This window comes from Balearica regulorum, chromosome 12 (genome assembly GCF_011004875.1).
Source record: "Balearica regulorum gibbericeps isolate bBalReg1 chromosome 12, bBalReg1.pri, whole genome shotgun sequence".
NCBI lineage: Eukaryota > Metazoa > Chordata > Aves > Gruiformes > Gruidae > Balearica > Balearica regulorum.
The window spans coordinates 2,978,490-2,994,627 of NC_046195.1; the positions used below are offsets into that span (position 1 = coordinate 2,978,490).

The 16,138-nt window shown below is 56.2% G+C and overlaps 1 protein-coding gene across 3 annotated transcripts in view; it reads left to right on the top strand.

Moving 5' to 3' along the window:
* Positions 1–16,138, top strand: part of LINGO1 (leucine rich repeat and Ig domain containing 1) — a 159,932-nt gene that overhangs the window by 46,905 nt on the left and 96,889 nt on the right. For all 3 annotated transcript variants that reach the window (XM_075764706.1, XM_075764705.1, XM_075764707.1), the window contains one exon: positions 2,116–2,158. The gene's annotated coding sequence lies outside the window, so the exon portion shown is untranslated. The remainder of the gene's footprint in view (positions 1–2,115; positions 2,159–16,138) is intronic.

Consider the following 16,138-nt stretch of genomic DNA (forward strand, 5'->3'; position numbering starts at 1 on the left):
TATCTGCTCTGCTTCATATTACATCAGCTTGGAGATGCTGAAGGGAGCTCGCCGTGGCTTCCCCTCTGGGCAGGAGTGATGTCCACGCTCGGGCTGTGCCTGCTCTGAACTGGGGAAGGATGCTGACTCCATAGCAGGGTTATTTTTGAGGCTTGGACATGAGGGCTGCAAGGTGGTGGTTTGTTACCCTGCTCCTAGGCACCAGGGCAAGGTGTTCCTGCCAGCAGGTCAGCCTGCACCCCTGGGGCAAGTCCCCGCCGGGGAGCCGGGGTGCAGCAGGGCTGGGGGCAGCGAGGTCCGGCCCCACGGGCACGCTGGCATTGCAGCTTTCCTCTCCGCAGGGCAGGTAGAGGCCATCACCTCGGCCAAAGCAGAAATTTTCCAGTGCTGTTATTAACTCTTCAGCTCGGAGATAAACAGCTCTTCTCCTGGTGACTGGAGAGCACTCTCAGCAGCAGCACCGTGACCGCTTAAGTCCTTCACCGTGGCCGCTGTGTCCCCGGCACACAGCACCGGGGAGGGCTCGGCGCTCTAGGAACGTGACCGCAGTGCTGGCATAGGGTTGGGAGCATCCGGGACGGTGGCGTGCTGGTTTTGGGAGCCGCCGGTGAGGGGCGAACCCTGGGGCTGTGGCTGTAGGTGCTTTGGCCCCAAGCAGCTCTGGTCGCCCTCCTCCACGTCCCCCCCTCGCAGAGCCAAGAGCCGCCTGGGAGAGGTCTCCAGCAGCAAGGGGACGTCGTGGGGTGGTCACCTGAGGGCCAGGCCCTGCTCGATTCGGGGGCCTTCTGTGAGACCTTTTCCCTGCTCATATTCCCTTGCACGGGCCTGGATGGATGAAATGGACTTTACAGCCCCAAATCCCTTAATCTCCCATATACTTAACAGTATTAGCCAGATTACAGGAGTCATATACACAGTAATTGCACTCAGCGGAGGACACGCTTAGAATTTCATACTGGAAGGAAACGTATTATTCATTTTCTCCTGTCTCCCACCCATCTGTATGGAAGTACATGGAAGTCATGATAAGGATACGTTAAAACACGCAAAGAAATGTCATAGCTGAAATACAACATGCTCTCCTGGCAGTTAACCTGGGCGGCCTTGCAGGAGCTGCTCCGGGTGAAATCTGCTGAACATGGGGTCTAGCAGTGAGGCAGATTTTCAATTTTAATTTATTTATTTTTTTCTAAAGAAGCAAAGCAATGCTGGGCACCAGATCCTGAGCAGAGACCGAGCTGCGGAATGTCCCTTGGCTACGTGGACCTCTGGGACCTTCTAACTCTTAGAAGCCACCGTGGTCCCCTGCCTGCAGAAGGGACCGTGGACATTGGCGCTGCCCAGGGACCTTCTGTGGCCCTGAGCGAACACAACCTGTTGCTGGCTGTGTCTGATTTAAAGCATCCCCCCCCCACCGAGGAGGAGGTGACATGAGGAGCCAGTCCCTCATCTTTATGGCTGGGTGTTTGCACGCCCCGTGCCCGGCGCTGTTCCTGTTTGCGGAGCCGATAACCGATGGCAGAGAAGACTTTATTGTCTGAGGAATACTTAATGCAAATGAGCACAATGGCTTAATAGGGAGCACCTGGAGAAATCTCCAAAGAAAGCGCCGTAAATTCCCCTTCCCTTGGATTTATGGGGAGATTTTTCACATATATTTATGGTTTCCCAGGCGCATTGTTGTGACTCCTTAGCATAGATTTGCATGGTGTGCTCCAGGAGCTGATGAGGCACTGGGAGAGGGGAGCGGTGACAGGGCAGCCCTGTGTTCATACTGGCACGGGAGCGGCGAATGCTCCTTAATCCCTTGGCGAAATCCCACCGTGTGCCACAGCTTGCGATCCTGCCAGCGCCCGGCGAGGCTGGTGAGCGGGGCTGGGTGAATTTAGGTGGCCCTGATGAATTTAGATGTCCCTGATACAACGCAGGCAGAGGTAACGTCCATCCCGCTCGCCGTGCCGCGGCCCTGTCTAGCGCGCGGGCAGGGAAGGTTCATTTTTTTCCTCTTAGGCTTCGGCACCGTTAGCTGCTTTGTGTGTCACCCCCTTAAAAATGCCCGCTGCTGTCAACAGCCAACCCACTGAACGACGTCTCTCTCTCTCTCCTCTTTTCCAGGTTCCTTGCCTAACCAGCAGGTCCTTGCAAGATTTCGGCTCTGGTAAGTGCAATAGCGTTTGCTCCTCGTGGAGAGTGTGCTGGTGGCTAAGCATGGCGTGGTGCTGGAGGAGCAGTGGGGCTGGGCACCGGTGCTGCTCCTCAGGCGGGTGTGAGAGCCCAAAGGTGCCTCCGCCAAGGAGCCTGCTGCCGAACAGGGGCCCGCGTGTTAGCACAATTATTTCCCCATCATGGGAAAATTGGCCGAGATACATTTATCGCTGCCTCTCCGTAATCCGTGAAGGGAAACTGTGTGGGCATCTTCGATCCTTCCTGGGTAAACTTTGATGGATGGGAACCGAAAACTTCAATTGAGTAATTGGCGTGATGATTGCAGTAAAAGCTGGGATGGCTTTGCCACTGCCACTGCTGCACCGCAGGGCTCTGGGGCGGGACTCGGCGGACCTCTGGGAAGATGAGAAGGTAAAGCAATGGGTGGGAGCGGAGCAAAACCTCCCTGGGGACCCTGCGGAGGAGCCAGGCTTAGAGGAGCATTTAGGACCTGGGAGAAATGTGAAAGTCAGAGGTTGCAGTCCTGGCTGCAAGCTAGCGTCGTCACCTGTAACCTTTCCAGCGATGGGCTCCTCTCAGGCCACCCGCTGTGCCACCAGCCACCCTGCTTCCTTTCTCCCAGGGAGATATCATCCCTGGAACCCAGTGGGGACAAGCATAAAATTTCCCCTTTCTCAGGCACAAGTCCTTGCGTCATTCTGTGTTTGACGTTTTCACACTTCCAAAGTCCCTGCGGGTTTTCTAACCATACACTTAACCCAGCAGAAAGGGTCCTGCTTCTGTGCTGGGATAAATTAGCAGGACTGTCTTGCAAGCAGCAGGGCTGCCGCGTATTGCGTCATCTTCGCCTTTGGCCTCTTGACATGTTTTCTTTAAAAAATTATGTATTTATCAAAAAAGCAGCTTCTCTGTTTGACGTTACCTGTTGGGTTGATAATTGAGTCCCACCGAAGGTGTTGACACCGGCTGTATGCCCAAGGCTTTGTTGCTGTTGTCCCGGCTCGCGTGGCCCTGTTAAACTTGAGAGTTTTTTCTTTTCTTTAGCAAAAAATGGTTCACTAGTTGGAGCCTAAAAATGTCCAAGGGGCAGGATTTGTAGCGGTGTCGGGGTTTTGGGTGCGGCTGGCGTGACCTTGCTCTGGGATGGGACACCACTGCCCGAGGCGCATCTGACCGCAGCGTGGGGCAGACAAATGTTTGCAATGACGGTTGCTTCTCGCCATCGCTGACCATGCACAGTATTCCCCAGTCCAGCCCATCCCCGTGGTTTCCCAGCCGTGGTGTTTGACAGCTCCCCGGGCTGTTGTCCGGGTGGGAGTATTGGGATGCAAGCTGCTGTTCTGGCTGTAAATCCTGGTGCCCTCTCCTTGTGCATCCATCTCACTGGAGGGCATCTGGCACGGCATCGGCTCACCCCAAAACCTACTCCTTACCCCAAAACTGTGCAGAGACTCCCAATCCATTGATGCTTTGCTCATGATATTGCCAGACTCAGTTGGGTGCAGCTCAGGTCCCTTCCCTGGTGTCGCTCGCTCCCGAGAGCCCTTCCTGCCCGGCCGGGACGGGTGGGCTGCCGTGTGGCATCCTCTCCGGTTGCGTCTGCTCTGGCAGCCCTCGCTGCCTCGGCTATCACGTCTGCCGTGCACGTGCAATTGCTTGGGCCAGCGATTCCCATGGATGACACGCGCAGGCTGAAACCGGTGGCTCGTGCCTAACGCCGGGTGACGCTCCGAATGGGATGTCTGCTAGCAAAAGGCATCGCCAGCCAGGAGAGCCCGGAGATGGACCCTGACCCAGAGCTTGTGCCAGCGCAGGATGCGATGTCGTGGTGGAAATGAAGAGAAGAGCTGTCTCAGCCGCTGCCAAAACGCTTGCAGGCTGCTCTGCACCAGCACGTCGGGCTGCCTCAGCCCTCGGGAGAGCTGCTCCATGTCGCGCAAGCAGCATCGCTGCGTTGGGAGCTGCTCCAGCACGTGGAGAAACTCCAGTCAAGGGATGGATGAACCGACCAGCTGATTTTTCCGTGTCAGGGCCATGTTACATCAGGAAGCGAACGTACAGCTCTGCCTTCCCAGGCAATTCTCCCAGGAGCAGCTCTGGCCAGCAGCGAGGAGCAAGTGTCTCTGGCTGCGGAGTGGGGACAGGCAGGATGGGACCCGCGAGTCCCCAGAAAAGAGGATAAGGTGGAAAACAGCCTGGAGGTGGTAGAATTGCCTCTTCTGAAGCACGGTAATCAGCTCACGGCTTCTTCTCCCGATCCTCTTACACCCCTCCTGTTGCATATCTCTCCTCAGCCATGGCCATGTGTGTTAGCATAGATAAAAGCTCTCTTCCCACGCGGGGCCGTTCTCCCCCAGCATGCTTAATCACGAGCCAATGTGGCAAACAGCCTTCCTGGGAGATGCCCCGGGCTCGGCTCCTCGCTTTCCCTCCATGCCTCCTGCCTTTTGCCTCCGCTCCCACTTTACCCCGCACCCCGGGGCTCCCCGCACGCCCTGCAGCCCGCGCGTTCGTCACGTGCCTCTGATAAATGAGCTTCATCTGCACCCAAAATTAATCACATTGTCATGCCGGCAGAGGATGAGGCAGCTGCGCCGAAATGCCTGAATCTCTGGCTAATTTATCACAGGGGCCGGACGCAGAGTCGCTCTGCAGCTCCTGCCGCGTGGGGACACACTCCAGAGAGGTGGCCGGTGCTGGGGAGCTGCGAGGGCTGAGAGCGGACGCCTCGGGAGGAGGTCTCTTCCCGGAGCTCAGGTGTTGATTTGCAACCAAGAGTACCTGGCAGGCGGTTCCATGCATCCAGGAGGGCTGATGCTGCTCCTCGGAGCCACCTCGGACCTGGGAGCTGTTGTCCTCCTGCGCTGGAGGATGCTCAGGAACCCGGAGCAGGAGACTAATGAGGAAAATGGACGTGAAAAAATTATTCCAGGACTTGCAAAACCATTGTTGTTTGTGGACAGTAGAAGCAGGAGGTGCCCAGCCAGGCTGACACGTCCTGTTCGCTTAATTACTACAGCGCTATTCATCAGAAACAAAGCTTCCATCAGCCGCATGCCTGCAGCACGCATGCAGCCTGCGATGGGCTGGTGTCAATGCAGAGGACCAGCTCCAGGGACGGGGACGCTCAGCTGTGCCAGCTCTCGGTACAAGACATTTGGGATGGGAGCCGGTTGTGGTGTTTGCTCCTGATATTGCACAGGGGATGCACATTTTTCTGGGATTCAGATCATCCTGCTTGCTCGTTGCCAGCTGCTCCTCTCCATTTCGGTGTGGGTTTGGCTGGGCAGACCCTCTTTGCCAAGGTCCATCCCTAGGACAGACGCGGGTTCCTCCGATATATTTATTCTCGCTTGTCTTGTGGCAATTAATTACTGATTCCAGACCAGACTCAGCTCTGGAGTGCTCGTTAACTAATTGGACGCCTTCCAGCAAGTCCCAGCAGTCCTTCCACGACGGGAAAGTCGCACGTTCCTTGTCTGCTCCCTGATTGCTTTTGTCCCCGCCCCGTAGCCGACGGGAGCACCTCAGAAGAGGTCTGCTGGGGCTGCTCTGCCGGAGCTGGCAGGGGGCTGCTGACAACACGGCGGATGCTTGCTTTGGGATGCAAAACAACAGGCAGCCTAGCAAAGCACCTTGCGGATGCCCCGTACGGTGACCGATGGCGTGCTTCAGCGGGCTCCGAGCTGGCGGAAGAGGCTGGAAACCTGCTCTGCCCACTGGTCTCTGAGGGTTTCACGACGACTATCTTTGCAGACGTTGTCAAATGTGGGGTTTTTGCCTTGTGGCCCAGCAGAAATGCAGGGAAACTGTTGTACTTTGTGATCTGAGGCGCTGCGTTGCCCACGTTTTGCTGTCGCGGGAGAAACCGGTCCCATGTTTTTAGAGAAAAGAGACGTTTATCAATAAAAGTTGAGCTGCTGGTGCTCCCAGCAGCTCGCCCAGACAAAGCAATGAATTGCTTTTGTTAAAACTTTAAATCTTAACTCATAAGGACATGGGCTCCCTTACCCCTGCAGTAAGCTGGCTTTCAGACAAACACAGCGTTTCGGGGTTGGGGTGTTCTGGGTCTCCTTCCGATACGTGCCTCTGACGGCCCCGTGGGGTCTCTGGCCAACAGGCACCAGCAGTCGTGGGCAGCTGAGCAAGAGGGGACGGAAGGCTCAGTCTGAGCATCTCTGAACCTCATCCTCAGACCTTGCAGCCTGCCGGGTCAACTGTGGGGTTTTCCTCCCTCCTCCTCCGCTTTACAGCGGTTTTTGGGGCTGTGCTTGTGACTCCGATTCCGAGCTCTAGGGAGAAGCAGATGTGCTCATGGCTGTGAGCGGGAGACATGTCTGACCTGATGTTCATCCTTATTTTGACTCCCCCGGGGGCCTGTGGGGTATGATGCAGCCTTCGGTCAAAGCAGAGGAAGAATTACTGCTCTCTCGGCTCGGCTGCGTTCTCTGTGAGCCGCTGCTGTGGGGAAAAGTGCTCCCAGGGGTGCCACCGCTAACCCCGGTGCCATCGGTGATGGGTCCCGGTGATCTGCGTTGCTCAGCCTTGCCGAGGTTGCCTGCTTCACCAGGCTGCCTTATTCTATTCATATTTGCTTAATTTTTTTTTTTAAGTCAGGGCTACAGCCAAGGTTTTTTAGGCACCCCTTTGGCTTGTGGCCCCCCGTTGAGCGGAGATGGCGGGGAGGAGCGGGGGAGCAGCTGAGACGTTACGTGGGGAGTCGGAGGCGCGTGGTGACGCCTGTGCGAGAAATGATTCAACAGCCTGGGAAATAACAGCTCGGGTTGCCAAAGCGCGTGTTGAGAGGGTGGCAGGCAGCGTTCCTCGGGAGTCTGACAGCAGAGAACAGCGATGTTGGGCGATTCTGAGAGATGCTTTTGGCTCGGGTTGTCTGAGGTGGAAAAGTGAGGATCAGTCCCAGGTCTTGCCGAAGTGGCTGGGCCGCTGCTGGTGCCGGGACAGGGCAGGACCCGCTGCCGGAGCCCGGCTGAGGCAGCCGCTGGTGGCTCCGCTTGGCGTTTGCCGTCCCCTTGGCCGGGAGAGAGCCGGGACGCTGCTCGGGGCATGGCAGAGCGAGGCATCCCTGGGAGCACATGGGATGCTCCGGGGATGCTGAGCCACCTTGGGAAGTGCTCGTGTGCCCGAAGAAAAGGCTTTTCCACTCTCCAGCCACTGCCAGAGCTGTAGCACTTTGCCACACTCTGCAGCGATTGCTGTGGGGGTGCCCAGGCCTTTTAGGACTCAGAGCTCAGTTTCTGAAGGACCCACTCCCTAGAAATTCAAATGAAATGTCTCTGCAGATCCCCACGTACCAGCAGCCGGGGAAACACTCAAGGACTTGCCGTGGCAGGGCTCACCCTGGGGAATTTGCCGGCCCTCTTTTCCAAGGTGCAAAGTATTTCGTTGGGTTAGTCCAGCCCCGCGGTTGTAAATCAGGGTGGCGGCGGCGGCTGCGGACGGGCAGGGAGCGCCAGGGAAGCGCTGCCCTGCAGAACCCCGGCCCGCTGGCCGTGCCCTGCCCCATGGCTCGAAGGAGCAGGGGCTGCCGCCGCGTCCCTGTTGGCACCGGGAGACGGTGCTGAGCCGTTCCCTGCCGGGCTTTGCAAAACAGCTCCAAGGCAGATCCATGGCGTCTCCTGTCCCTCTGTCTCTTGTAGGATCCGTGTGGGTGCTTTGGATTTTAGTGGCATCTTGCATTTTCCTCTGGCTAGGCACAAATAACAATATTTCTCCCCGGCACCCAGCAATGCAAACCCCTTGCACCCACATTTTGGAGAGGGCTGTGCTGTGAAGCACCCACCCGGCCTCCTCTGAGCTCTGCCTTTGGGGGTTCGGCATGGTTTGTGTTTCCTCGAGCCTCCACGCTTTCGGGCAGAGCTGGAAATGCCAGCCTCCCGGGGGGGCCGGTCCTGGCACGCTCTGAAGGCAGCTCGAGGGAGCTGGAATAACCTGATATGACTCTGAGGAGCCTGATTTCTAGTCCCTGTAATTAAACACCCAGCTGTTGAGATCTTTTGTGTGTATTCAAATTGAAACTTGGCAGGCTTATGGGTAGCAGGGAGCTGGATTCGGTGACCAGGAAGATCTATTGCGCTCTTAAAGCAAACTGCATTATAGCCTGGCCGGGATGGGCAGGGATCTGAGCGTGCCAGAGATGCTTTTATGGACCGAGCCGATAAGATTGGGTGGGAAACTTTGCCGTGTTATTGCTGATACCTGGCCCATGGGCAGGGGTGAGTGCGGGCTTCCGTAGAGACAGGGTCTCCAGAAGGCAAAAGGAGTCCCCAGAGGCCCCTAAGACACATAGGGGCCATACGTTAGGCTGTGGAGGGAGAAGAAGGCTTGGCCGCTGGAGATCTTCCAGGCAGTGCCCGAGCTGAGCCTGGGCAACCACCGCCTCATCCCGGCGGAGCTGGCAGGAGAAGATGGCTGCTCCTCTGAACCGAACCCCTAAACCCGAGATTTTTCCATCACTAGTGATAATCCACCAAGAAGTAAATGTCACTTACAAAATTTATGGGAGGGATGCTTTGCTAGTCTCCTTTTTAAGGTTATACTAAAAATTAAACCACATTTTCCCCCCAAGGGGGAACGGCAGGCTGTCACCATAAAAGTGTCCCCGTGTGTCGCATGTGCGTGCACACAGCGTTCGCAGGGATCAAAAGGCAGGGCAGCACAAAGGCACTGCTCCTGTGGCTGTTTAGCTGAGGAAAATCGTTATTTTTATACGTATATTTTTATATCGTAATTTCCTGGCCGCATAAAAAAAAAAATATCAGAGAGTTACACAAGCTCAGAACTGAGTCCCCAGTATAAAAACCCGGTGCGTGACTTATTTATGCAACTGAAGCATAAACTCATCAGGGACGCGGGCAGGCGTGCTTGGCACGGCCTCTCGCTCCTGCTCAGGTAGAGCCAGAGAGCATCCCATCCCGGGAGGACCTGCGATTCCCGAGCCACGTGGCATAGGCACCGTCGGCTCGGAGGCAACGTTCGTTTGAGGTTAAATGAGGAATCAGCGTGGCTTTGACCAACATTTTCTCTTCCCACCCCGAGCAGTGGGCAGCGGCTCAGGGTCCGGCTCTCCCCAGCCGCTCGCGTGGCACGTGGCCGGACAGGGCTCCTCGGCTTGGGGATGTTCATCAGCTCTGGCAGCGGAGCTAATACGATTAAGGGCTTTTCTCGCCCTCCACTCAGTGCTCATTAACATTTCCCTTCAAAGGCATTTATGAGCGTCGCTTCGTCTTGCCGCAGCTTTGGCTCGCGCTGAGAGGAGCCCCGAAGGCCATGGGTGCTGCCTGGCCGGCGACGGGGCAGCAGAGGGAGGGAAGGAGAGAGGGAGGGAGGGGATGCGGCTGGGAGAGCCGCCCTGCAATGCCACCAACCCCAACGCTTCCAGCAAGGAGTCCTATTTATACCGGGGATTGGGAGCTCGGGGAAGGCAGATGTCCTGGTTGAGGGAGGGTGAGGCTGCCTATCTGGTAGCCTGCGAACGGAGACCTACAAACAGCTTCTCCGTGGTGTCGCAACCCCATCCTCTGCGCAGGCAGGGAGAGAACCCAATTTTGGAAACCTCCTTCCCAGCTCTCTCGATCCAGGACCAGGAGAGGTATTTTTATTTGGTCTTACAAGTAGGTCTTGAGACATCTCTAAGTGGGTGCTTCATAGCCCGCATGCAAATAAAACCCTCTCGTGCGCCACGCAAAACCCATCGCAGCAGCAAGCCTGAGGCTTTGCTGTCTCTGCCCTGTGCTCTCCTTTTGCTCCATGTCCCTGTCCCAGCTCTCCCGGGAAACCTGCTGTGGGGACCGACCCGTGCCCAGCGAAGTTTGTTTGCAGAAGATGCTTCTAGACTTGCCGTGATGGCTTCCAGATGGATGGGGGTGGTGGGGCCTTTTCATTCCTGGGGAAAACCGAGGAACGGAAAAGTTGAAAGAGTTTTTTCAGTACAGCATTTCAAGAGAAACATGCGACTGCTGCCAAACGGGATGTCTGGGTCGTGTCGTGGTCCCTCGTGCGCTCGTGGGGCACGTGGAGTCCCTCTCCAGCCCAGGGAGGCGAGGGCACGTGGAAAAATGTGGAGTAGGGATGTGGGATGTTTGGTTGAATAGGAGCCAGACTTTGTTGTCTTTTTAGTCACCTGAAATGTCTTAGTCTGTGTTGAACCAAAGTAGAAAAGCGTGTTTGATTATTTTTTCTGAATATTGTAATTCCTCCACCAAGAAAAACTGAATTTCCCATGGAAATTGCAGTTCCTATTTGGAAACAGGTTGTTAACGCGCCGATCAGCACTACACAAGGCTGCTTTTCCAGGGGCTAATACCTGAAGATTGACTGATTTCAATATCTAGCAAGATGCATCCTCTGATTCAGCCTTTCCCCTGCATCTTCGGGGCTTTTATGCTTTTCTTTCCTCCCATGTGGATCCTCCGGAGCCTCGCAAGACCCGGGCTCCTGCTGCAGCCTGGCTCAGCTGAGCCGAGGAAGGCCTCTCCTCTCTATCCGCCTGCCTATTTTCATGAAACCTCCAGGAATTTAATATCTTTGAGATTTCCAGCCGTCACTCACACGCTGTTGAATTTGACTGCTGAGTCGGAAAGTAATTAGGGGAGACAGAACACGTGCAGCACGTGATTGCACAGACCTTGTTTTCTTAAGGAAATCATGCCCTCCCCCCCAAAATTCCTGTTTTGAAAATCTTTGGGTGCCGCCGTGGGCAGGATGGGTGCTCTCGTCCCCGCAGTCCACGGGGATACGGCACTGAGTGCTTGGTGTGATGACTTTGGTCCTTCTGCAGTGACATTGGGTCCGCATTAAAGACATGGCACGAGCACCTCCAGTGATGCTGTACAATTTCAGGGCAGACCCATCACCTCAGAGCTATCCTTTATAAATAAAGGAGATTTTAATTAAAAGCACTAATTGTTAACAGTCTATTATGCTGCACGTTAAGGTGAGATGTTAGCAAAATAGTGGAACATCCATTAAAATACCTGTTAAAATACCGAACGATGCTGCCACTAAAGGGATTTTGGCTGATTGCTGAAGGTGTTGCCTTCAGCCCTGGGTCAGTGTCCTGCTCCAGGACGTGTTGGTGGGACGAGAAGTCTTGGTTGAAGCAGCCAACGGTGGCTTTGGAGGTGACGTCCGATTGCTTTGCGTGCCCCATCTTGCCATTGGCGTGGGGGGACCCCAACGTCGCGGGGCAAAGGATAGGCAGGCACGTGCCACGGGAGCTACCGATCCTGGTACTACGTCAGGAAGGAGCATAAAGAACGCTGCCTCGTGCTGCAGGCAGCAGCAGGCAGGAGGAGGAGGAGGAGGAGGAAGGCTGCCGATGGAGGCTGCAGGTCCTGGCCGGCTCGCTGCCCTCTGGGCTCTGGCTCTGGGGTGCTCGGAGAGACCCGGACCCGCACAGCTGCCTGCCCACGCCTGCTTTTATTCCCCTTCCCCGCTCCTTTCTCTCCCCGCTGGCAGGCGGCCCGGAGCCAGGCTGCTTTTTATGCTTTTTTCTTTTTGTCTTTTTCAACGAGAATAAATCTTTTATCTGTTGACTGTGAGACCGCGCTGGAAACAAAAGTCCTACAAATCTTGCGGGTTTTTTATAGCCAGGTTGCCTGTTTGCAGCTTGGTCTGTGCCCGGACTTGGCACCGCTGGTTAGGACGGAGCTTAACCCCGGCTGGTCCGTGCTGGAGGCAGGGACGAAGGGATGGAGACGTGGGGGGGGGGGGGCCCTGCCACCCCCGTGGCACGACACCGTCCCGCTCGCCTTGCGGAGAGCGTGATAGGAAAGGGGAAGCGTGAGGATGGGAGGAGGGAGACGTACAGCAAGGAAAAACAGCTCGTTTTGCTTAATTATGACTGACTGTGACAGCCCGCATCTTTAGTTTGAAAAGTATCTGTGAGGTGCGGGTTGCTTCTCTCAAACAGGATAATTATGTTAATTAAAATGCTTTCTTTATAGCAGTTCTGATTAATAAAAACAGTTCCAGTGCTCTCTTTAAACACTCTAACCTTCTGTTGTGCAGGAAAACTGGCTTTTCTCAGCAATTTATGACTTTTAAAACAGATTACAGCGGGACAGCCTGCTGCTTTCACGCAGTAACGCTTCCTACCCGGGGGAGAGAAAGGCAGCCCACCACCGCAGCACCCTGCTCCCGGGGAACAGACGGAGGAGAGCGCTCGGGCAGCAGCGCCGGAGCAGGCAGCAACATGTGCCCGTGTGGGAGCCGCGGATGGGAGGCGTCGGGGAGCTCTGCGAGAGTGCCAGGGAATAAAAATACCACTTATTCCTCTAATTGCTGTTTATTTCCTCTGCAAAGTATTGGGATAATTAACAAGCTCCCAATTAAAAAAAAAAAAAAAAAAAGAAGAACATGTGTAGGGGAAAAACAGGTATGGGTGCCAAGAGAGCTGGGTTTGTGCCAGAAGATGGCAAGGGGCAGGGGTGGTGGTCCCTCTTGCTGACCACTTGTGGGACAGAGCTTTTCGGGGACTCCAGGACGCTGGAGGGCACAGCGGTTCCCCAGCTTCTCTCTGGAGACCTTTACTGAGATGGTGGTTGTGCTTCTAGAGGTTTTAAAGGTTAGGAGCTCTTGTGATCGTTGGCGTTTGGCTGGTTGATGTTTCATCTCTTGGCTGGTTTGTTGGCTCCCGAAGGGGTTTATTTCTTGCGCGTGGATGTTCAGACCCCCTGAACGTAGTCTGATGTGGGTTTGGAGAGTGGCTGAGCATCTACCACCCTCCTGTGAAGCAGCGGCAAGCCAGGAAGGCTCGGTACCTCTGTGGGTAGCTCTGAAAATACTACAAACAGGCAGCCCGGTGCATGACTTGGTGCTCACAAGGAGGATAGGATTGCCACACGCTTGTCCCCAAATGCCAGTCCTCAGCCAGCTGAATATTCCCACCATGGCAAGGAAGTTTTGTGTCTTCCCCTCCCTCCCTTTCCCTTCCTCCACATCTTTCCCCCAGCTTGCTGGTACCGTCCTGCAGGCAAATGCCAGCGGGGCTCAGGGGAGTTTGGGTCTGTTCTGCCTTGCTCTTGTAGAAGAAGAGGAGAGCGAGTGCTTGTCTCTGGTTCTGTGAAATACTGCATGTGAAAAGCCGCCCTTGCCCGAAGAGATGACGGCATCAGTTTGCCATCCGGCTGTGACCCCTGACGTAGACGGGGCGGCTGGGTGACTTCACTGGGTTCGCTCGACCCGGGTGAACTGCTGGCAGGCGTGGGGAGAAGGGCTGCACAGCCACCACCCCGTCACACATGCGCTGGGAAGCAACCGTGCGATAGGATTTTCATGCCCTCCATCCCTCCTGTCCTTCCCCGCCCTGCTCCTCCTCTCTTGCCATGTTTGAAGTCTTTTGGGAAAGATTGTGGGGGGAGAAGGGGAAACCCTGGGTATAAACCCCTACAGGCTTTAGGGGAGGGAGGTGAGGGGCCGTGGCGGCGAGGGGCAAGGCAGCTCTGCCCTCCGGCACGTTTGCACGCCGCAGAGCTAGGCGAACGGGGCAGTCGTACAGGGAAGCCATCCGGAGCTTCCCCGCAGGTTATCCCCCCGACCCAGGGGGGCCACAGCAGCCCCAGCGCAGCTCCAGCCCTCTCCCTGCCCCGCAGGCTCAGCCGGGGCCAGCTCCGCTCCGCTCCTCTCCTCGCTGCCCCGTTTACCTCTGCTATATTTACATGTCTATTTTATGATTTCAATTTTTAATGCTTCTGCTCTTTGAAGATGCTTAATGCTTTGGAGTGGAACATTTTCTTCTGAGTCCTGAGTGCCAATTGAGGACAGACCAATAAATCAACTAATAACTGGAACCTCATTTTCTGCTCCTGTGGCTGCAAGTTAACCCTCTTTGTGCCGCCTAGGCTCTCCCGGTGCTTCCCTGTCTCTCCGGGCAGCACTTGGCTTCCTTCACCCGGCTGGGCTGTGTCACTGTGCCTGCGGTTGCCTGTACTGGGGGGGCTTCGAGGGCGTCCCACGCTCTGGGTGCAAACACAGCAAACGTTTGCATGCTGCCTGCGCCAGCTCCGAACATCCCTTGGCTTGGCCAGAGTCAGGATTTTGGGGTTCGCACGCTGGGTTGTATCTTAAATGATGGTTTCCAGCTCCCACTTGCCATCACCACCGGCCCTAATGCCCCATTGCTGGCTGGTCAGCAGAGCCGGAGATTCGCAAGGCTGCCTGTGGACAAGGGAGGAACATGGTGGATGGGTCTGGCAGGTCACCCCGGCAGCTCCTCAGGCTGGAACAGCTAAAGTGCCAGCTCCGTGGCTTTGTGATGCTGCAAAATCCAGGACCTCTAACTGCGCTCTGCAGGAAAGACATCCAGAGAAAGCCTCTTCCCTGCTGCTCGCGCAGGTGCTCCGGAGCCTGGCAACTTGTGGTAGAGCCAGAGGAATCCCTCAGGAAAGCATCCCGTCTCCGTTTCACTGGCAGCTGGAGCAGATGAACCTCCGGTGCAGGAGAACGTGCTCCATGCTACGCGTCTAACAGAAAGTGGCAGATCTTAGGTAAATCTTCTTTCCGGCTATTCACCCCAGCCCATGAGGGCTGAGGACTTTGCACGCTGCTGCCTTCATTTGTCCAACTCTATTTACTCTTCTCGTTCATATCAATACCATCTAATCCTTTAAAGAACCACCTGCTTTCACTCGCTCCCGTAGCAGCGAGTTCTGCAGGCTGCTCGCAGGGCGTCCGTGCTTCCCCTCCGCTTCACCTGCACACACAGACCTGCACGTTTGAAGATTCAGGTGCTATCCCTGCTCTCAAGATACCTTCCCCAAGACAGGCTGCCGGGCTCACCTTGCTGTAGTACTTTATTGCCTGTTGAATTATGAAAGTGCTGCTTGCATCACCTGGCAGACAGCCACAGAGCTGCCTCTCTGCTGCTCTTTAACTTCTGACTTGAAGGTGTTGGGTGCATTAGCCTCCGCTCCTCTTCATCTGGAGCCAGGCTGTGTCCGTGGGCTGCACTAACGCGGCGTGGCCGGGGCCCTGGGGACACCCTGGCCGTGCAGAAAGCAGCCAGCCGCGGTCTCCGCTCCCTGCAGGCTGCCGTGGTACCGTGCCGCTGTACGGCCGGGCAGGGGTGCAGGCAGGGCAGGCAGGGCGGACCCCCGGGCCGGCAGGACACGTGGGCTGAGCACAGCCACGTCCTGTGGTGAGCCCTGCCAGGCGGGGGGACTCAGCACCCCCATGTCCCGGTCCCTCACCGGTGGTGGCAGCGGCACCCCCGGCTCTCTGCGCCCCAGCACTGGCCCCCAGCCTTTGGCACGGCTGCTCGGGAGGGGAGAGCGGGGCTTCACAAGGCTCCGTGGCCACCTAATGAAGCGCTGAAGCTTCATTAAATGGTCCCTGAGACAGGTACGTCTCCCCTGGTATGCTTCCACCGCCGCAGAAATACAGGGCTGCATAGTAATAACACCAGGCCGTGGCTATGCTACTCCCCCACCTTTTTTTTTTTAAACAGGCTTCTCTTCAATGCTGCGGTTTTGCTCCCAGGGGCTGGAGCCCTACCAACACATCTGCACGGGTTCCTGCAGGGGCTGGGGCTCGGCTGCAGGTGCCTGGTGGCAGTGGGGGACCCAGCTCAGCCAGGGTTTGATTCCCAATTTTGCTGTCAGAAGTGATTTGTCCCCAGGGAGCCCTCCCGGTGTTTGGCTCGGAGCAGCCTGGCCACCGGCCAGCTCGTTTTTGGCAACCCAGGACTGCCCAGGGCTGGTTGGCAGAGCCGCTCCGGTGCGTGGCCGATGGCTCAGGCTGCTCATCGCCGTCTCCATCAGTCCCAGGGAGAGGATGGGAACAGAACAGGGCCCCTCTCCTTCCAGCCTCGCGCTCTATTGCGCTCCAATGGCCCACGTTGTGTTTATCCATAATTATAACGGAGTGACACGGCTACAGTTTCCAAACCCATACACAAATCCTTAATAACCCAGGGTAATGCTTTCCCGCTCGTTAAGTGGCGCAGGCAGGAACC